Source organism: Pseudophryne corroboree, unplaced genomic scaffold (genome assembly GCF_028390025.1).
Source record: "Pseudophryne corroboree isolate aPseCor3 unplaced genomic scaffold, aPseCor3.hap2 scaffold_484, whole genome shotgun sequence".
Taxonomy (NCBI): domain Eukaryota; kingdom Metazoa; phylum Chordata; class Amphibia; order Anura; family Myobatrachidae; genus Pseudophryne; species Pseudophryne corroboree.
This window is the reverse complement of record NW_026970094.1, coordinates 66567-89343: the sequence shown is the minus strand read 5'-3', so window position 1 is coordinate 89343 and position 22777 is coordinate 66567. Positions and strand designations below refer to the sequence as shown.

At 34.7% G+C, this 22777-nt stretch overlaps 6 non-coding genes across 6 annotated transcripts; all 6 read left to right on the top strand.

The window, feature by feature from the left end:
• Window positions 1–2394: 2394 nt before the first annotated feature.
• On the top strand, window positions 2395–2468 carry TRNAS-ACU (transfer RNA serine (anticodon ACU)). The gene has a single exon. It is a non-coding gene; the product is annotated as a tRNA-Ser (tRNA).
• A 1096-nt stretch (window positions 2469–3564) lies between these two features.
• On the top strand, window positions 3565–3638 carry TRNAS-ACU (transfer RNA serine (anticodon ACU)). The gene has a single exon. It is a non-coding gene; the product is annotated as a tRNA-Ser (tRNA).
• A 9280-nt stretch (window positions 3639–12918) lies between these two features.
• TRNAS-ACU (transfer RNA serine (anticodon ACU)) lies at window positions 12919–12992 on the top strand. Its single transcript has one exon. It is a non-coding gene; the product is annotated as a tRNA-Ser (tRNA).
• Window positions 12993–14091: 1099 nt separating this feature from the next.
• TRNAS-ACU (transfer RNA serine (anticodon ACU)) lies at window positions 14092–14165 on the top strand. Its single transcript has one exon. It is a non-coding gene; the product is annotated as a tRNA-Ser (tRNA).
• A 2257-nt stretch (window positions 14166–16422) lies between these two features.
• TRNAS-ACU (transfer RNA serine (anticodon ACU)) lies at window positions 16423–16496 on the top strand. Its single transcript has one exon. It is a non-coding gene; the product is annotated as a tRNA-Ser (tRNA).
• A 2250-nt stretch (window positions 16497–18746) lies between these two features.
• Window positions 18747–18820, top strand: TRNAS-ACU (transfer RNA serine (anticodon ACU)). The gene has a single exon. It is a non-coding gene; the product is annotated as a tRNA-Ser (tRNA).
• The last annotated feature ends 3957 nt before the right edge of the window (window positions 18821–22777 follow it).

Below are 22777 nucleotides of genomic sequence, written 5' to 3'. Positions count from 1 at the left end.
AAACATTTTAGATGAATGCTTATTAGCCTTTGTCAGTATGTACTTTTGCAAAGTGTCTCTGTGGCGTAATCAGTTAGTGTGTATGGCTATTAACCAAAAGGTTGGTGGTTCAATCCCACCCAGGGACATAATTGACCTTGTTATCAGATTTTGGTGATCTTTAAGTAGACAAGTCAAAATTTCAAACCCCCTCTTATGGTGTAGGGTACCTGGCCTTCTCTGATGTAATCAGAGTTAGATTTGATTCAGTGATTTTATAAAAACAGCTAGGAAGCACAATTTAGCAGTGGGTTGCAGAGAAAAAGAAATATGCTGGCAAAAAAATCCAATTGAGCGATTAAACAGCTCTTCATTTTCTGGCTTTATTTTTATGCTAACAAATTTGTTCTCTGAAAAGTGTCCACAAAGCCAAGTCTCTGATTAACACCTTTGTAAGGATGGTTTTTCACCTATTACTAAATTAAACTTGCTTCATTGGAAAGGCAGCAAGATGCATCCTCATTTCAATGTCTACTGAAATAATACAGGTTGACACCAGGAAACATTAACGCCACTGCATCCTTGCTGCTTTCTCATGTAAAAGTCTGTTTAATGTGAAAACAAGGTGATATCTAATTAGCACACAGGTAAGGAATTAAGAAAATCTTTATTTAAGGGTGAAGATGTTTCTCACAAAATCGTTGCCCCAATGCATCATTGAAATTCAAGCTGGAAAGATGATTTTAATATATCACTTGTACATTTTGTATTGCTCTTCTGGTGACAATGTAGTTTGTTTTTGTCAATTACCATTTTAATAATAGGGTAAAGAAAATTAAGTGGATTTTTAAAAGAAAACAATACTGTCAATATACTATTAAAACAAATTAAAATGGTAAAAGTTATTGTACTTTAAGTAAAAATAAAAGAGCCAAAATATCAATCCCAGTTTTGGATTACTTTAATTAACAAAAAAAAATGCATATAGCAGAGGATAGTTTCAATCTGCCTACCGCTGGGTTAAGGGCCCAGCATGCTTCCATTGCTGTACTCTGCTGCACATGTAAGTGCAAGAGATCCTGAAGCACTCACTCATCATGGGAAAGTACCAATGTGTTTCTTCGTTGGTTGATGGAAGAAACATCTTACAAAAACTCTCCAGATTATTGACTTTTTAAAGTTTTTCTAGGAAACGTTTTAGATGAATGCTTATTAGCCTTTGTCAGTATGGACTTTTGCAAAGTGTCTCTGTGGCGCAATCAGTTAGTGTGCACGGCTATTAACCAAAAGGTTGGTGGTTCAATCCCACCGAGGGACGTAATTGACCTTGTTATCAGATTTTGGTGATCTTTAAGTAGACAAGTCAAAATTTCAAATCCCCCTGTTCTGGTGTAGGGTACCTGGCCTTCTCTGATGTAATCAGAGTTAGATTTGATTCAGTGATTTTATAAAAACAGCTAGGAAGCACAATTTAGCAGTGGGTTGCAGAGAAAAAGAAATATGCTGGCAAAAAAAATCCAATTGAGTGATTAAACAGCTCTTCATTTTCTGGCTTTATTTTTATGCTAACAAATTTGTTCTCTGAAAAGTGTCCACAAAGCCAAGTCTCTGATTAACACCTTTGTAAGGATGGTTTTTCACCTATTACTAAATTAAACTTGCTTCATTGGAAAGGCAGCAAGATGCATCCTCATTTCAATGTCTACTGAAATAATACAGGTTGACACCAGGAAACATTAACGCCACTGCATCCTTGCTGCTTTCTCATGTAAAAGTCTGTTTAATGTGAAAACAAGGTGATATCTAATTAGCACACAGGTAAGGAATTAAGAAAATCTTTATTTAAGGGTGAAAATGTTTCTCACAAAATCGTTGCCCCAATGCATCATTGAAATTCAAGCTGGAAAGATGATTTTAATATATCACTTGTACATTTTGTATTGCTCTTCTGCTGACAATGTAGTTTGTTTTTGTCAATTACCATTTTAATAATAGGGTAAAGAAAATTAAGTGGATTTTTAAAAGAAAACAATACTTTCAATATACTATTAAAACAAATTAAAATGGTAAAAGTTATTGTACTTTAATGAAAAATAAAAGAGCAAAAATATCAATCCCAGTTTTGGATTACTTTAATTAACAAAAAAAATGCATATAGCAGAGGATAGTTTTAATCTGCCTACCTCTGGGTTATGGGCCCAGCATGCTTCCATTGCAGTACTCTGCTGCACAAGTAAGTGCAAGAGATCCTGAAGCACTCACTCATCATGGGAAAGTACCAATGTGTTTCTTCGTTGGTGGATGGAAGAAACATCTTACAAAAACTCTCCAGATTATTGACTTTTTAAAGTTTTTCTAGGAAACATTTTAGATGAATGCTTATTAGTCTTTGTCAGTATGTACTTTTTGCAAAGTGTCTCTGTGGCACAATCGGTTAGTGTGTCCGGCTACTAACCAAAAGGTTGGTGGTTCAATCCCACCCAGGGACGTAATTGACCTTGTTATCAGATTTTGGTGATCTTTAAGTAGACAAGTCAAAATTTAAAATCCCCTCTTATGGTGTAGGGTACCTGGCCTTCTCTGATGTAATCAGAGTTAGATTTGATAAAGTGATTTTATAAAAACAGCTAGGAAGCACAATTTAGCAGTGGGTTGCAGAGAAAAAGAAATATGCTGGCAAAAAAATCCAATTGAGTGATTAAACAGCTCTTCATTTTCTGGCTTTATTTTTATGCTAACAAATTTGTTCTCTGAAAAGTGTCCACAAAGCCAAGTCTCTGATGAACACCTTTGTAAGGATGGTTTTTCACCTATTACTAAATTAAACTTGCTTCATTGGAAAGGCAGCAAGATGCATCCTCATTTCAATGTCTACTGAAATAATACAGGTTGACACCAGGAAACATTAACGCCAATGCATCCTTGCTGCTTTCTCATGTGGAAGTCTGTTTAATGTGAAAACAAGGTGATATCTAATTAGCACACAGGTAAGGAATTAAGAAAATCTTTATTTAAGGGTGAAGATGTTTCTCACAAAATCGTTGCCCCAATGCATCATTGAAATTCAAGCTGGAAAGATGATTTTAATATATCACTTGTACATTTTGTATTGCTCTTCTGGTGACAATGTAGTTTGTTTTTGTCAATTACCATTTTAATAATAGGGTAAAGAAAATTAAGTGGATTTTTGAAAGAAAACAATACTGTCAATATACTATTAAAAAAAATTAAAATGGTAAAAGTTATTGTACTTTAAGTAAAACATAAAATAGCTAACATATCAATCCCAGTTTTGGATTACTTTAATTAACAAAAAAAATGCATATAGCAGAGGATAGTTTCAATCTGCCTACCTCTGGGTAATGGGCCCAGCATGCTTCCATTGCAGTACTCTGCTGCACATGTAAGTGCAAGAGATCCTGAAGCACTCACTCATCATGGGAAAGTACCAATGTGTTTCTTCGTTGGTTGATTTAAGAAAATTCTTACAAAAACTCTCCAGATTATTGACTTTTTAAAGTTTTTCTATGAAACGTTCTAGATGAATGCTTATTAGCCTTTGTCAGTATGTACTTTTTGCAAATTGTCTCTGTGGCGCAATCGGTTAGTGTGTCTGGCTACTAACCAAAAGGTTGGTGGTTCAATCCCACCCAGGGACGTAATTGACCTTGTGATCAGATTTTGGTGATCTTTAAGTAGACAAGTCAAAATTTCAAAGCCCCTCTTATGGTGTAGGGTACCTGGCCTTCTCTGATGTAATCAGAGTTAGATTTGATTCATTGATTTTATAAAAACAGCTAGGAAGCACAATTTAGCAGTGGGTTGCAGAGAAAAAGAAATATGCTGGCAAAAAAAATCCAATTGAGTGATTAAACAGCTCTTCATTTTCTGGCTTTATTTTTATGCTAACAAATTTGTTCTCTGAAAAGTGTCCACAAAGCCAAGTCTCTGATTAACACCTTTGTAGGGATGGTTTTTCACCTATTACTAAATTAAACTTGCTTCATTGGAAAGGCAGCAAGATGCATCCTCATTTCAATGTCTTCTGAAATAATACAGGTTGACACCAGGAAACATTAACGCCACTGCATCCTTGCTGCTTTCTCATGTAGAAGTCTGTTTAATGTGAAAACAAGGTGATATCTAATTAGCACACAGGTAAGGAATTAAGAAAATCTTTATTTAAGGGTGAAAATGTTTCTCACAAAATCGTTGCCCCCAATGCATCATTGAAATTCAAGCTGGAAAGATGATTTTAATATATCACTTGTACATTTTGTATTGCTCTTCTGGTGACAATGTAGTTTGTTTTTGTCAATTACCATTTTAATGATAGGGTAAAGAAAATTAAGTGGATTTTTAAAAGAAAACAATACTTTCAATATACTATTAAAACAAATTAAAATGGTAAAAGTTATTGTACTTTAATGAAAAATAAAGAGCAAATATATCAATCCCAGTTTTGGATTACTTTAATTAACAAAAAAAATGCATATAGCAGAGGATAGTTTTAATCTGCCTACCTCTGGGTTATGGGCCCAGCATGCTTCCATTGCAGTACTCTGCTGCACATGTAAGTGCAAGAGATCCTGAAGCACTCACTCATCATGGGAAAGTACCAATGTGTTTCTTCGTTGGTGGATGGAAGAAACATCTTACAAAAACTCTCCAGATTATTGACTTTTTAAAGTTTTTCTAGGAAATGTTTTAGATGAATGCTTATTAGCCTTTGTCAGTATGGACTTTTGCAAAGTGTCTCTGTGGCGCAATCAGTTAGTGTGTACTGCTATAAACCAAAAGGTTGGTGGTTCAATCCCACCCATTGACGTAATTGACCTTGTTATCAGATTTTGGTGATCTTTAAGTAGACAAGTCAAAATTTCAAATCCCCTCTTATGGTGTAGGGTACCTGGCCTTCTCTGATGTAATCAGAGTTAGATTTGATTCAGTGATTTTATAAAAACAGCTAGGAAGCACAATTTAGCAGTGGGTTGCAGAGAAAAAGAAATATGCTGGCAAAAAAATCCAATTGAGTGATTAAACAGCTCTTCATTTTCTGGCTTTATTTTTATGCTAACAAATTTGTTCTCTGAAAAGTGTCCACAAAGCCAAGTCTCTGATGAACACCTTTGTAAGGATGGTTTTTCACCTATTACTAAATTAAACTTGCTTCATTGGAAAGGCAGCAAGATGCATCCTCATTTCAATGTCTACTGAAATAAAACAGGTTGACACCAGGAAACATTAACGCCAATGCATCCTTGCTGCTTTCTCATGTGGAAGTCTGTTTAATGTGAAAACATGGTGATATCTAATTAGCACACAGGTAAGGAATTAAGAAAATCTTTATTTAAGGGTGAAGATGTTTCTCACAAAATCGTTGCCCCAATGCATCATTGAAATTCAAGCTGGAAAGATGATTTTAATATATCACTTGTACATTTTGTATTGCTCTTCTGGTGACAATGTAGTTTGTTTTTGTCAATTACCATTTTAATAATAGGGTAAAGAAAATTAAGTGGATTTTTGAAAGAAAACAATACTGTCAATAAACTATTAAAACAAATTAAAATGGTAAAAGTTATTGTACTTTAAGTAAACATAAAATAGCTAACATATCAATCCCAGTTTTGGATTACTTTAATTAACAAAAAAAATGCATATAGCAAAGGATAGTTTCAATCTGCCTACCTCTGGGTTATGGGCCCAGCATGCTTCCATTGCAGTACTCTGCTGCACATGTAAGTGCAAGAGATCCTGAAGCACTCACTCATCATGGGAAAGTACCAATGTGTTTCTTCGTTGGTTGATGGAAGAAACATCTTACAAAAACTCTCCAGATTATTGACTTTTTAAAGTTTTTCTAGGAAACGTTTTAGATGAATGCTTATTAGCCTTTGTCAGTATGGACTTTTGCAAAGTGTCTCTGTGGCGCCATCAGTTAGTGTGCATGGCTATTAACCAAAAGGTTGGTGGTTCAATCCCACCCAGGGACGTAATTGACCTTGTTATCAGATTTTGGTGATCTTTAAGTAGACAAGTCAAAATTTCAAATCCCCCTGTTCTGGTGTAGGGTACCTGGCCTTCTCTGATGTAATCAGAGTTAGATTTGATTCAGTGATTTTATAAAATCAGTTAGGAAGCACAATTTAGCAGTGGGTTGCAGAGAAAAAGAAATATGCTGGCAAAAAAAATCCAATTGAGTGATTAAACAGCTCTTAATTTTCTGGCTTTATTTTTATGCTAACAAATTTGTTCTCTGAAAAGTGTCCACAAAGCCAAGTCTCTGATTAACACCTTTGTAAGGATGGTTTTTAACCTATTACTAAATTAAACTTGCTTCATTGGAAAGGCAGCAAGATGCATCCTCATTTCAATGTCTACTGAAATAATACAGGTTGACACCAGGAAACATTAACGCCACTGCATCCTTGCTGCTTTCTCATGTGGAAGTCTGTTTAATGTGAAAACAAGGTGATATCTAATTAGCACACAGGTAAGGAATTAAGAAAATCTTTATTTAAGGGTGAAAATGTTTCTCACAAAATCGTTGCCCCAATGCATCATTGAAATTCAAGCTGGAAATATGATTTTAATATATCACTTGTACATTTTGTATTGCTCTTCTGGTGACAATGTAGTTTGTTTTTGTCAATTACCATTTTAATAATAGGGTAAAGAAAATTAAGTGGATTTTTGAAAGAAAACAATACTGTCAATATACTATTAAAACAAATTAAAATGGTAAAAGTTATTGTACTGTAAGTAAAAATAAAAGAGCCAACATATCAATCCCAGTTTTGGAATACTTTAATTAACAAAAACAAATGCATATAGCAGAGGATAGTTTCAATCTGCCTACCTCTGGGTTATGTGCTCAGCATGCTTCCATTGCTGTACTCTGCTGCACATGTAAGTGCAATAGATCCTGAAGCACTCACTCATCATGGGAAAGTACCAATGTGTTTCTTCGTTGGTTGATTTAAGAAAATTCTTACAAAAACTCTCCAGATTATTGACTTTTTAAAGTTTTTCTAGGAAACGTTTTAGATGAATGCTTATTAGCCTTTGTCAGTATGGACTTTTGCAAAGTGTCTCTGTGGCGCAATCAGTTAGTGTGTACTGCTATAAACCAAAAGGTTGGTGGTTCAATCCCACCCATTGACGTAATTGACCTTGTTATCAGATTTTGGTGATCTTTAAGTAGACAAGTCAAAATTTCAAATCCCCTCTTATGGTGTAGGGTACCTGGCCTTCTCTGATGTAATCAGAGTTAGATTTGATTCAGTGATTTTATAAAAACAGCTAGGAAGCACAATTTAGCAGTGGGTTGCAGAGAAAAAGAAATATGCTGGCAAAAAAATCCAATTGAGTGATTAAACAGCTCTTCATTTTCTGGCTTTATTTTTATGCTAACAAATTTGTTCTCTGAAAAGTGTCCACAAAGCCAAGTCTCTGATGGACACCTTTGTAAGGATGGTTTTTCACCTATTACTAAATTAAACTTGCTTCATTGGAAAGGCAGCAAGATGCATCCTCATTTCAATGTCTACTGAAATAAAACAGGTTGACACCAGGAAACATTAACGCCAATGCATCCTTGCTGCTTTCTCATGTGGAAGTCTGTTTAATGTGAAAACATGGTGATATCTAATTAGCACACAGGTAAGGAATTAAGAAAATCTTTATTTAAGGGTGAAGATGTTTCTCACAAAATCGTTGCCCCAATGCATCATTGAAATTCAAGCTGGAAAGATGATTTTAATATATCACTTGTACATTTTGTATTGCTCTTCTGGTGACAATGTAGTTTGTTTTTGTCAATTACCATTTTAATAATAGGGTAAAGAAAATTAAGTGGATTTTTGAAAGAAAACAATACTGTCAATAAACTATTAAAACAAATTAAAATGGTAAAAGTTATTGTACTTTAAGTAAACATAAAATAGCTAACATATCAATCCCAGTTTTGGATTACTTTAATTAACAAAAAAAAATGCATATAGCAAAGGATAGTTTCAATCTGCCTACCTCTGGGTTATGGGCCCAGCATGCTTCCATTGCAGTACTCTGCTGCACATGTAAGTGCAAGAGATCCTGAAGCACTCACTCATCATGGGAAAGTACCAATGTGTTTCTTCGTTGGTTGATGGAAGAAACATCTTACAAAAACTCTCCAGATTATTGACTTTTTAAAGTTTTTCTAGGAAACGTTTTAGATGAATGCTTATTAGCCTTTGTCAGTATGGACTTTTGCAAAGTGTCTCTGTGGCGCCATCAGTTAGTGTGCATGGCTATTAACCAAAAGGTTGGTGGTTCAATCCCACCCAGGGACGTAATTGACCTTGTTATCAGATTTTGGTGATCTTTAAGTAGACAAGTCAAAATTTCAAATCCCCCTGTTCTGGTGTAGGGTACCTGGCCTTCTCTGATGTAATCAGAGTTAGATTTGATTCAGTGATTTTATAAAATCAGTTAGGAAGCACAATTTAGCAGTGGGTTGCAGAGAAAAAGAAATATGCTGGCAAAAAAAATCCAATTGAGTGATTAAACAGCTCTTAATTTTCTGGCTTTATTTTTATGCTAACAAATTTGTTCTCTGAAAAGTGTCCACAAAGCCAAGTCTCTGATTAACACCTTTGTAAGGATGGTTTTTAACCTATTACTAAATTAAACTTGCTTCATTGGAAAGGCAGCAAGATGCATCCTCATTTCAATGTCTACTGAAATAATACAGGTTGACACCAGGAAACATTAACGCCACTGCATCCTTGCTGCTTTCTCATGTGGAAGTCTGTTTAATGTGAAAACAAGGTGATATCTAATTAGCACACAGGTAAGGAATTAAGAAAATCTTTATTTAAGGGTGAAAATGTTTCTCACAAAATCGTTGCCCCAATGCATCATTGAAATTCAAGCTGGAAATATGATTTTAATATATCACTTGTACATTTTGTATTGCTCTTCTGGTGACAATGTAGTTTGTTTTTGTCAATTACCATTTTAATAATAGGGTAAAGAAAATTAAGTGGATTTTTGAAAGAAAACAATACTGTCAATATACTATTAAAACAAATTAAAATGGTAAAAGTTATTGTACTGTAAGTAAAAATAAAAGAGCCAACATATCAATCCCAGTTTTGGAATACTTTAATTAACAAAAACAAATGCATATAGCAGAGGATAGTTTCAATCTGCCTACCTCTGGGTTATGTGCTCAGCATGCTTCCATTGCTGTACTCTGCTGCACATGTAAGTGCAATAGATCCTGAAGCACTCACTCATCATGGGAAAGTACCAATGTGTTTCTTCGTTGGTTGATGGAAGAAACATCTTACAAAAACTCTCCAGATTATTGACTTTTTAAAGTTTTTCTAGGAAACATTTTAGATGAATGCTTATTAGCCTTTGTCAGTATGTACTTTTGCAAAGTGTCTCTGTGGCGCAATCAGTTAGTGTGTATGGCTATTAACCAAAAGGTTGGTGGTTCAATCCCACCCAGGGACATAATTGACCTTATCAGATTTTGGTGATCTTTAAGTAGACAAGTCAAAATTTCAAACCCCCTCTTATGGTGTAGGGTACCTGGCCTTCTCTGATGTAATCAGAGTTAGATTTGATTCAGTGATTTTATAAAAACAGCTAGGAAGCACAATTTAGCAGTGGGTTGCAGAGAAAAAGAAATATGCTGGCAAAAAAATCCAATTGAGCGATTAAACAGCTCTTCATTTTCTGGCTTTATTTTTATGCTAACAAATTTGTTCTCTGAAAAGTGTCCACAAAGCCAAGTCTCTGATTAACACCTTTGTAAGGATGGTTTTTCACCTATTACTAAATTAAACTTGCTTCATTGGAAAGGCAGCAAGATGCATCCTCATTTCAATGTCTACTGAAATAATACAGGTTGACACCAGGAAACATTAACGCCACTGCATCCTTGCTGCTTTCTCATGTAAAAGTCTGTTTAATGTGAAAACAAGGTGATATCTAATTAGCACACAGGTAAGGAATTAAGAAAATCTTTATTTAAGGGTGAAGATGTTTCTCACAAAATCGTTGCCCCAATGCATCATTGAAATTCAAGCTGGAAAGATGATTTTAATATATCACTTGTACATTTTGTATTGCTCTTCTGGTGACAATGTAGTTTGTTTTTGTCAATTACCATTTTAATAATAGGGTAAAGAAAATTAAGTGGATTTTTAAAAGAAAACAATACTGTCAATATACTATTAAAACAAATTAAAATGGTAAAAGTTATTGTACTTTAAGTAAAAATAAAAGAGCCAAAATATCAATCCCAGTTTTGGATTACTTTAATTAACAAAAAAAAATGCATATAGCAGAGGATAGTTTCAATCTGCCTACCGCTGGGTTAAGGGCCCAGCATGCTTCCATTGCTGTACTCTGCTGCACATGTAAGTGCAAGAGATCCTGAAGCACTCACTCATCATGGGAAAGTACCAATGTGTTTCTTCGTTGGTTGATGGAAGAAACATCTTACAAAAACTCTCCAGATTATTGACTTTTTAAAGTTTTTCTAGGAAACGTTTTAGATGAATGCTTATTAGCCTTTGTCAGTATGGACTTTTGCAAAGTGTCTCTGTGGCGCAATCAGTTAGTGTGCACGGCTATTAACCAAAAGGTTGGTGGTTCAATCCCACCGAGGGACGTAATTGACCTTGTTATCAGATTTTGGTGATCTTTAAGTAGACAAGTCAAAATTTCAAATCCCCCTGTTCTGGTGTAGGGTACCTGGCCTTCTCTGATGTAATCAGAGTTAGATTTGATTCAGTGATTTTATAAAAACAGCTAGGAAGCACAATTTAGCAGTGGGTTGCAGAGAAAAAGAAATATGCTGGCAAAAAAAATCCAATTGAGTGATTAAACAGCTCTTAATTTTCTGGCTTTATTTTTATGCTAACAAATTTGTTCTCTGAAAAGTGTCCACAAAGCCAAGTATCTGATTAACACCTTTGTAAGGATGGTTTTTAACCTATTACTTAATTAAACTTGCTTCATTGGAAAGGCAGCAAGATGCATCCTCATTTCAATGTCTACTGAAATAATACAGGTTGACACCAGGAAACATTAACGCCACTGCATCCTTGCTGCTTTCTCATGTGGAAGTCTGTTTAATGTGAAAACAAGGTGATATCTAATTAGCACACAGGTAAGGAATTAAGAAAATCTTTATTTAAGGGTGAAAATGTTTCTCACAAAATCGTTGCCCCAATGCATCATTGAAATTCAAGCTGGAAATATGATTTTAATATATCACTTGTACATTTTGTATTGCTCTTCTGGTGACAATGTAGTTTGTTTTTGTCAATTACCATTTTAATAATAGGGTAAAGAAAATTAAGTGGATTTTTGAAAGAAAACAATACTGTCAATATACTATTAAAACAAATTAAAATGGTAAAAGTTATTGTACTGTAAGTAAAAATAAAAGAGCCAACATATCAATCCCAGTTTTGGAATACTTTAATTAACAAAAACAAATGCATATAGCAGAGGATAGTTTCAATCTGCCTACCTCTGGGTTATGTGCTCAGCATGCTTCCATTGCTGTACTCTGCTGCACATGTAAGTGCAATAGATCCTGAAGCACTCACTCATCATGGGAAAGTACCAATGTGTTTCTTCGTTGGTTGATGGAAGAAACATCTTACAAAAACTCTCCAGATTATTGACTTTTTAAAGTTTTTCTAGGAAACGTTTTAGATGAATGCTTATTAGCCTTTGTCAGTATGCACTTTTGCAAAGTGTCTCTGTGGCGCAATCAGTTAGTGTGTATGGCTATTAACCAAAAGGTTGGTGGTTCAATCCCACCCAGGGACGTAATTGACCTTGTTATCAGATTTTGGTGATCTTTAAGTAGACAAGTCAAAATTTCAAACCCCCTCTTATGGTGTAGGGTACCTGGCCTTCTCTGATGTAATCAGAGTTAGATTTGATTCAGTGATTTTATAAAAACAGCTAGGAAGCACAATTTAGCAGTGGGTTGCAGAGAAAAAGAAATATGCTGGCAAAAAAATCCAATTGAGTGATTAAACAGCTCTTCATTTTCTGGCTTTATTTTTATGCTAACAAATTTGTTCTCTGAAAAGTGTCCACAAAGCCAAGTCTCTGATTAACACCTTTGTAAGGATGGTTTTTCACCTATTACTAAATTAAACTTGCTTCATTGGAAAGGCAGCAAGATGCATCCTCATTTCAATGTCTACTGAAATAATACAGGTTGACACCAGGAAACATTAACACCACTGCATCCTTGCTGCTTTCTCATGTAAAAGTCTGTTTAATGTGAAAACAAGGTGATATCTAATTAGCACACAGGTAAGGAATTAAGAAAATCTTTATTTAAGGGTGAAAATGTTTCTCACAAAATCGTTGCCCCAATGCATCATTGAAATTCAAGCTGGAAAGATGATTTTAATATATCACTTGTACATTTTGTATTGCTCTTCTGCTGACAATGTAGTTTGTTTTTGTCAATTACCATTTTAATAATAGGGTAAAGAAAATTAAGTGGATTTTTAAAAGAAAACAATACTTTCAATATACTATTAAAACAAATTAAAATGGTAAAAGTTATTGTACTTTAATGAAAAATAAAAGAGCAAAAATATCAATCCCAGTTTTGGATTACTTTAATTAACAAAAAAAATGCATATAGCAGAGGATAGTTTTAATCTGCCTACCTCTGGGTTATGGGCCCAGCATGCTTCCATTGCAGTACTCTGCTGCACAAGTAAGTGCAAGAGATCCTGAAGCACTCACTCATCATGGGAAAGTACCAATGTGTTTCTTCGTTGGTGGATGGAAGAAACATCTTACAAAAACTCTCCAGATTATTGACTTTTTAAAGTTTTTCTAGGAAACATTTTAGATGAATGCTTATTAGTCTTTGTCAGTATGTACTTTTTGCAAAGTGTCTCTGTGGCACAATCGGTTAGTGTGTCCGGCTACTAACCAAAAGGTTGGTGGTTCAATCCCACCCAGGGACGTAATTGACCTTGTTATCAGATTTTGGTGATCTTTAAGTAGACAAGTCAAAATTTCAAATCCCCTCTTATGGTGTAGGGTACCTGGCCTTCTCTGATGTAATCAGAGTTAGATTTGATAAAGTGATTTTATAAAAACAGCTAGGAAGCACAATTTAGCAGTGGGTTGCAGAGAAAAAGAAATATGCTGGCAAAAAAATCCAATTGAGTGATTAAACAGCTCTTCATTTTCTGGCTTTATTTTTATGCTAACAAATTTGTTCTCTGAAAAGTGTCCACAAAGCCAAGTCTCTGATGAACACCTTTGTAAGGATGGTTTTTCACCTATTACTAAATTAAACTTGCTTCATTGGAAAGGCAGCAAGATGCATCCTCATTTCAATGTCTACTGAAATAATACAGGTTGACACCAGGAAACATTAACGCCAATGCATCCTTGCTGCTTTCTCATGTGGAAGTCTGTTTAATGTGAAAACAAGGTGATATCTAATTAGCACACAGGTAAGGAATTAAGAAAATCTTTATTTAAGGGTGAAGATGTTTCTCACAAAATCGTTGCCCCAATGCATCATTGAAATTCAAGCTGGAAAGATGATTTTAATATATCACTTGTACATTTTGTATTGCTCTTCTGGTGACAATGTAGTTTGCTTTTTTTGTCAATTACCATTTTAATAATAGGGTAAAGAAAATTAAGTGGATTTTTGAAAGAAAACAATACTGTCAATATACTATTAAAAAAAATTAAAATGGTAAAAGTTATTGTACTTTAAGTAAAACATAAAATAGCTAACATATCAATCCCAGTTTTGGATTACTTTAATTAACAAAAAAAATGCATATAGCAGAGGATAGTTTCAATCTGCCTACCTCTGGGTAATGGGCCCAGCATGCTTCCATTGCAGTACTCTGCTGCACATGTAAGTGCAAGAGATCCTGAAGCACTCACTCATCATGGGAAAGTACCAATGTGTTTCTTCGTTGGTTGATTTAAGAAAATTCTTACAAAAACTCTCCAGATTATTGACTTTTTAAAGTTTTTCTATGAAACGTTCTAGATGAATGCTTATTAGCCTTTGTCAGTATGTACTTTTTGCAAATTGTCTCTGTGGCGCAATCGGTTAGTGTGTCTGGCTACTAACCAAAAGGTTGGTGGTTCAATCCCACCCAGGGACGTAATTGACCTTGTGATCAGATTTTGGTGATCTTTAAGTAGACAAGTCAAAATTTCAAAGCCCCTCTTATGGTGTAGGGTACCTGGCCTTCTCTGATGTAATTAGATTTGATTCATTGATTTTATAAAAACAGCTAGGAAGCACAATTTAGCAGTGGGTTGCAGAGAAAAAGAAATATGCTGGCAAAAAAATCCAATTGAGTGATTAAACAGCTCTTCATTTTCTGGCTTTATTTTTATGCTAACAAATTTGTTCTCTGAAAAGTGTCCACAAAGCCAAGTCTCTGATTAACACCTTTGTAGGGATGGTTTTTCACCTATTACTAAATTAAACTTGCTTCATTGGAAAGGCAGCAAGATGCATCCTCATTTCAATGTCTTCTGAAATAATACAGGTTGACACCAGGAAACATTAACGCCACTGCATCCTTGCTGCTTTCTCATGTAGAAGTCTGTTTAATGTGAAAACAAGGTGATATCTAATTAGCACACAGGTAAGGAATTAAGAAAATCTTTATTTAAGGGTGAAAATGTTTCTCACAAAATCGTTGCCCCCAATGCATCATTGAAATTCAAGCTGGAAAGATGATTTTAATATATTACTTATACATTTTGTATTGCTCTTCTGGTGACAATGTAGTTTGTTTTTGTCAATTACCATTTTAATGATAGGGTAAAGAAAATTAAGTGGATTTTTAAAAGAAAACAATACTTTCAATATACTATTAAAACAAATTAAAATGGTAAAAGTTATTGTACTTTAATGAAAAATAAAGAGCAAAAATATCAATCCCAGTTTTGGATTACTTTAATTAACAAAAAAAATGCATATAGCAGAGGATAGTTTTAATCTGCCTACCTCTGGGTTATGGGCCCAGCATGCTTCCATTGCAGTACTCTGCTGCACATGTAAGTGCAAGAGATCCTGAAGCACTCACTCATCATGGGAAAGTACCAATGTGTTTCTTCGTTGGTGGATGGAAGAAACATCTTACAAAAACTCTCCAGATTATTGACTTTTTAAAGTTTTTCTAGGAAACGTTTTAGATGAATGCTTATTAGCCTTTGTCAGTATGGACTTTCGCAAAGTGTCTCTGTGGCGCAATCAGTTAGTGTGTACTGCTATAAACCAAAAGGTTGGTGGTTCAATCCCACCCATTGACGTAATTGACCTTGTTATCAGATTTTGGTGATCTTTAAGTAGACAAGTCAAAATTTCAAATCCCCTCTTATGGTGTAGGGTACCTGGCCTTCTCTGATGTAATCAGAGTTAGATTTGATTCAGTGATTTTATAAAAACAGCTAGGAAGCACAATTTAGCAGTGGGTTGCAGAGAAAAAGAAATATGCTGGCAAAAAAATCCAATTGAGTGATTAAACAGCTCTTCATTTTCTGGCTTTATTTTTATGCTAACAAATTTGTTCTCTGAAAAGTGTCCACAAAGCCAAGTCTCTGATGAACACCTTTGTAAGGATGGTTTTTCACCTATTACTAAATTAAACTTGCTTCATTGGAAAGGCAGCAAGATGCATCCTCATTTCAATGTCTACTGAAATAAAACAGGTTGACACCAGGAAACATTAACGCCAATGCATCCTTGCTGCTTTCTCATGTGGAAGTCTGTTTAATGTGAAAACATGGTGATATCTAATTAGCACACAGGTAAGGAATTAAGAAAATCTTTATTTAAGGGTGAAGATGTTTCTCACAAAATCGTTGCCCCAATGCATCATTGAAATTCAAGCTGGAAAGATGATTTTAATATATCACTTGTACATTTTGTATTGCTCTTCTGGTGACAATGTAGTTTGTTTTTGTCAATTACCATTTTAATAATAGGGTAAAGAAAATTAAGTGGATTTTTGAAAGAAAACAATACTGTCAATAAACTATTAAAACAAATTAAAATGGTAAAAGTTATTGTACTTTAAGTAAACATAAAATAGCTAACATATCAATCCCAGTTTTGGATTACTTTAATTAACAAAAAAAATGCATATAGCAAAGGATAGTTTCAATCTGCCTACCTCTGGGTTATGGGCCCAGCATGCTTCAATTGCAGTACTCTGCTGCACATGTAAGTGCAAGAGATCCTGAAGCACTCACTCATCATGGGAAAGTACCAATGTGTTTCTTCGTTGGTTGATTTAAGAAAATTCTTACAAAAACTCTCCAGATTATTGACTTTTTAAAGTTTTTCTAGGAAACGTTCTAGATGAATGCTTATTAGCCTTTGTCAGTATGTACTTTTTGCAAATTGTCTCTGTGGCGCAATCGGTTAGTGTGTCTGGCTACTAACCAAAATGTTGGTGGTTCAATCCCACCCAGGGACATAATTGACCTTGTGATCAGGTTTTGGTGATATTTAAGTAGACAAGTCAAAATTTCAAACCCCCTCTTATGGTGTAGGGTACCTGGCCTTCTCTGATGTAATCAGAGTTAGATTTGATTCAGTGATTTTATAAAAAACAGCTAGGAAGCACAATTTAGCAATGGGTTGCAGAAAAAAAAAATATGCTGGCAGAAAAATCCAATTGAGTGATTAAACAGCTCTTCATTTTCTGCCTTTATTTTTATGCTAACAAATTTGTTCTCTAAAAAGTGTCCACAAAGCCAAGTCTCTGATTAACACCTTTGTAGGGATGGTTTTTCACCTATAACTAAATTAAACTTGCTTCATTGGAAAGGCAGCAAGATGCATCCTCATTTCAATGTCTACTGAAATAATACAGGTTGACACCAGGAAACATTAACGCCACTGCATCCTTGCTGCTTTCTCATGTAGAAGTCTGTTTAATGTGAAAACAAGGTGATATCTAATTAGCACACAGGTAAGGAATTAAGAAAATCTTTATTTAAGGGTGAAGATGTTTCTCACAAAATCGTTGCCCCAATGCCTCATTGAAATTCAAGCTGGAAAGATCACTTGTACATTTTGTATTGCTCTTCTGGTGACAATGTAGTTTGTTTTTGTCAATTACCCTTTTAATAATAGGGTAAAGAAAATTAAGTGGATTTTTTAAAGAAAACTATATTGTCAATATACTATTAAAACAAATTAAAATGGTAAAAGTTATTGTACTTTAAGTAAAAATAAAAGAGCAAAAATATCAATCCCAGTTTTGATTACTTAAATTAACAAAAAAAAATGCATATAGCAAAGGATAGTTTCAATCTGCCTACCTCTGGGTTAGGGGCCCAGCATGCTTCCATTGCAGTACTCTGCTGCACATGTAAGTGCAAGAGATCCTGAAGCACTCACTCATCATGGGAAAGTACCAATGTGTTTCTTCGTTGGTGGATGGAAGAAACATCTTACAAAAACTCTCCAGATTATTGACTTTTTAAAGTTTTTCTAGGAAACGTTTTAGATGAATGCTTATTAGCCTTTGTCAGTATGGACTTTTGCAAAGTGTCTCTGTGGCGCAATCAGTTAGTGTGTACGGCTATAAACCAAAAGGTTGGTGGTTCAATCCCACCCATTGACGTAATTGACCTTGTTATCAGATTTTGGTGATCTTTAAGAAGACAAGTCAAAATTTCAAATCCCCTCTTATGGTGTAGGGTACCTTGCCTTCTCTGATGTAATCAGAGTTAGATTTGATTCAGTGATTTTATAAAAACAGCTAGGAAGCACAATTTAGCAGTGGGTTGCAGAGAAAAAGAAATATGCTGGCAAAAAAATCCAATTGAGTGATTAAACAGCTCTTCATTTTCTGGCTTTATTTTTATGCTAACAAATTTGTTCTCTGAAAAGTGTCCACAAAGCCAAGTCTCTGATGAACACCTTTGTAAGGATGGTTTTTCACCTATTACTAAATTAAACTTGCTTCATTGGAAAGGCAGCAAGATGCATCCTCATTTCAATGTCTACTGAAATAATACAGGTTGACACCAGGAAACATTAACGCCAATGCATCCTTGCTGCTTTCTCATGTGGAAGTCTGTTTAATGTGAAAACAAGGTGATATCTAATTAGCACACAGGTAAGGAATTAAGAAAATCTTTATTTAAGGGTGAAGATGTTTCTCACAAAATCGTTGCCCCAATGCATCATTGAAATTCAAGCTGGAAAGATGATTTTAATATATCACTTGTACATTTTGTATTGCTCTTCTGCTGACAATGTAGTTTGTTTTTGTCAATTACCATTTTAATAATAGGGTAAAGAAAATTAAGTGGTTTTTTGAAAGAAAACAATACTGTCAATATACTATTAAAACAAATTAAAATGGTAAAAGTTATTGTACTTTAAGTAAACATAAAATAGCTAACATATCAATCCCAGTTTTGGATTACTTTAATTAACAAAAAAAATGCATATAGCAGAGGATAGTTTCAATCTGCCTACCTCTGGTTAATGGGCCCAGCATGCTTCCATTGCAGTACTCTGCTGCACATGTAAGGGCAAGAGATCCTGAAGCACTCACTCATCATGGGAAAGTACCAATGTGTTTCTTCGTTGGTTGATTTAAGAAAATTCTTACAAAAACTCTCCAGATTATTGACTTTTTAAAGTTTTTCTAGGAAACGTTCTAGATGAATGCTTATTAGCCTTTGTCAGTATGTACTTTTTGCAAATTGTCTCTGTGGCGCAATCGGTTAGTGTGTCTGGCTACTAACCAAAAGGTTGGTGGTTCAATCCCACCCAGGGACATAATTGACCTTGTGATCAGGTTTTGGTGATATTTAAGTAGACAAGTCAAAATTTCAAACCCCCTCTTATGGTGTAGGGTACCTGGCCTTCTCTGATGTAATCAGAGTTAGATTTGATTCAGTGATTTTATAAAAAAACAGCTAGGAAGCACAATTTAGCAATGGGTTGCAGAGAAAAAAAATATGCTGGCAGAAAAATCCAATTGAGTGATTAAACAGCTCTTCATTTTCTGCCTTTATTTTTATGCTAACAAATTTGTTCTCTAAAAAGTGTCCACAAAGCCAAGTCTCTGATTAACACCTTTGTAGGGATGGTTTTTCACCTATAACTAAATTAAACTTGCTTCATTGGAAAGGCAGCAAGATGCATCCTCATTTCAATGTCTACTGAAATAATACAGGTTGACACCAGGAAACATTAACGCCACTGCATCCTTGCTGCTTTCTCATGTAGAAGTCTGTTTAATGTGAAAACAAGGTGATATCTAATTAGCACACAGGTAAGGAATTAAGAAAATCTTTATTTAAGGGTGAAGATGTTTCTCACAAAATCGTTGCCCCAATGCATCATTGAAATTCAAGCTGGAAAGATCACTTGTACATTTTGTATTGCTCTTCTGGTGACAATGTAGTTTGTTTTTGTCAATTACCCTTTTAATAATAGGGTAAAGAAAATTAAGTGGATTTTTTAAAGAAAACTATATTGTCAATATACTATTAAAACAGAGGGTTTGAGTTTGCCTGCACTGCTACAGTTGATTTCATTAAATCATGTTGAGCCAACAGTATCAGAGTGTCATGAATTTATTACAATGAAACAAGAGATTTCTATATATGTTGGCGGTGCGACCCCAGAGGTATTAAATATGTTTGTAGAAAAGGGAATTGGTCCCTCCAAAGAAATGGGGAACCAAAGAGAAAAAGCCTCTTTGTGGGTGCACTCTTTCAAAAACAATATATATATATATATTATCTTTCAATATTTATTGTGTAAAAAATTATACTTTATTTCGACAATTAAAAATGATGTGTATAGAAAAAAGGGCAAAAATACCTATTGGTATACCCTATAGAACAGATAAATAAGGTACAAAGGTGATTATGTCTCATATAATAAGCTCCTCCAAAATAACAATGTATCTCAAAAGATTCTTTGTAATAGTTTGTAGCAACCCCTGTATATAGTGGTGTGTTTTAGAGTGAGGGCAATAATACCAAAACTCTTAACACGGGATGCGATTTAATAAAATCTGAAATGGAGGAGAGTTGATTAATTACATGCTAGGCGAAAATTTATATGCTGATAACTTAAGTAGGCAAAAAAGGATTATATAGCACTAATATGCTTATTACTGTACTTGTAAAGTATTACACAGTGATATTAAATGTTACACAATAAATGTCAGAAGTAACAAGTCCCACAGTAGGAAGCCGTAACTGACAATCGTTGAATTAGATACTATATTTGTATCAATTTGTCTCGCTAATGCGTACAACGAATACTGTCTGCTAAAACAGGTGTAACAAATATTGATTTTCACTGCAAGGATGATTATGCTAAAAAACCAGAACTGGTATATTAATTGGTTAACATTGACCTTGTAATAATAAAGGTGAGTATTGGAAAGTACCCGTGCCGTTGATCCACTGACTTCTGCTGCCTTCCCATGTGTGAAAAAGGTGTCACAGTGAATGGGAGGTGAGAGAGTCAGCGGCCGGAGCGGGTATGAAGAAAGACAGTGGCGTTACTTGCTGTTGTCGGGAAACGGAGAGGGGTTATCCTGATAACAATATTGTCATTGCAGGAAGAAACCCACTCCCGTCCCGCAATGAGTGCGCGCCGAAATACCTCTGATTAAGAGAGGGTCCTGCTGTTGTAGCCCCCGTGGATATCCTTGCTTGAGAAGCGTGTAAGGAGTTTTACCTACGAATCCGGGTCCGTGAACGTTACACGGGATTCCCGGAAAGACGTCAGAATGACGTCAGAGTGTTTGAGAAGCGGACGTACGTTTCACCCTAGCCGGGTAATTCAACGATTGTCAGTTACGGCTTCCTACTGTGGGACTTGTTACTTCTGACATTTATTGTGTAACATTTAATATCACTGTGTAATACTTTACAAGTACAGTAATAAGCATATTAGTGCTATATAATCCTTTTTTGCCAACTTAAGTTATCAGCATATAAATTTTCGCCTAGCATGTAATTAATCAACTCTCCTCCATTTCAGATTTTATTAAATCGCATCCCGTGTTAAGAGTTTTGGTATTATTGCCCTCACTCTAAAACACACCACTATATACAGGGGTTGCTACAAACTATTACAAAGAATCTTTTGAGATACATTGTTATTTTGGAGGAGCTTATTATATGAGACATAATCACCTTTGTACCTTATTTATCTGTTCTATAGGGTATACCAATAGGTATTTTTGCCCTTTTTTCTATACACATCATTTTTAATTGTCGAAATAAAGTATAATTTTTTACACAATAAATATTGAAAGATAACATATATATATATTGTTTTTGAAAGAGTGCACCCACAAAGAGGCTTTTTCTCTTTGGTTCCCCATTTCTTTGGAGGGACCAATTCCCTTTTCTACAATATACTATTAAAACAAATTAAAATGGTAAAAGTTATTGTACTTTAAGTAAAAATAAAAGAGCAAAAACATCAATCCCAGTTTTGATTACTTAAATTAACAAAAAAAAATGCATATAGCAAAGGATAGTTTCAATCTGCCTACCTCTGGGTTATGGGCCCAGCATGCTTCCATTGCAGTACTCTGCTGCACATGTAAGTGCAAGAGATCCTGAAGCACTCACTCATCATGGGAAAGTACCAATGTGTTTCTTCGTTGGTTGATGGAAGAAACATCTTACAAAAACTCTCCAGATTATTGACTTTTTAAAGTTTTTCTAGGAAAAGTTTTATATGAATGCTTATTAGCCTTTGTCAGTATGGACTTTTGCAAAGTGTCTCTGTGGCGCAATCAGTTAGTGTGCATGTCTATTAACCAAAAGGTTGGTGGTTCAATCCCACCCAGGGACGTAATTGACCTTGTTATCAGATTTTGGTGATCTTTAAGTAGACAAGTCAAAATTTCAAACCCCCTGTTCTGGTGTAGGGTACCTGGCCTTCTCTGATGTAATCAGAGTTATATTTGATTCAGTGATTTTATAAAAACAGCTAGGAAGCACAATTTAGCAGTGGGTTGCAGAGAAAAAGAAATATGCTGGCAAAAAAAATCCAATTGAGTGATTAAACAGCTCTTCATTTTCTGGCTTTATTTTTATGCTAACAAATTTGTTCTCTGAAAAGTGTCCACAAAGCCAAGTCTCTGATTAACACCTTTGTAAGGATGGTTTTTCACCTATTACTAAATTAAACTTGCTTCATTGGAAAGGCAGCAAGATGCATCCTCATTTCAATGTCTACTGAAATAATACAGGTTGACACCAGGAAACATTAACGCCACTGCATCCTTGCGGCTTTCTCATGTGGAAGTCTGTTTAATGTGAAAACAAGGTGATATCTAATTAGCACACAGGTAAGGAATTAAGAAAATCTTTATTTAAGGGTGAAAATGTTTCTCACAAAATCGTTGCCCCAATGCATCATTGAAATTCAAGCTGGAAAGATGATTTTAATATATCACTTGTACATTTTGTATTACTCTTCTGGTGACAATGTAGTTTGTTTTTGTCAATTACCATTTTAATAATAGGGTAAAGAAAATTAAGTGGATTTTTGAAAGAAAACAATACTTTTAATATACTATTAAAACAAATTAATATGGTAAAAGTTATTGTACTGTAAGTAAAAATAAAAGAGCCAACATATCAATCCCAGTTTTGGATTACTTTAATAAATCTAAAAAAAAAATGCATATAGCAGAGGATAGTTTCAATCTGCCTACCTCTGGGTTATGTGCCCAGCATGCTTCCATTGCTG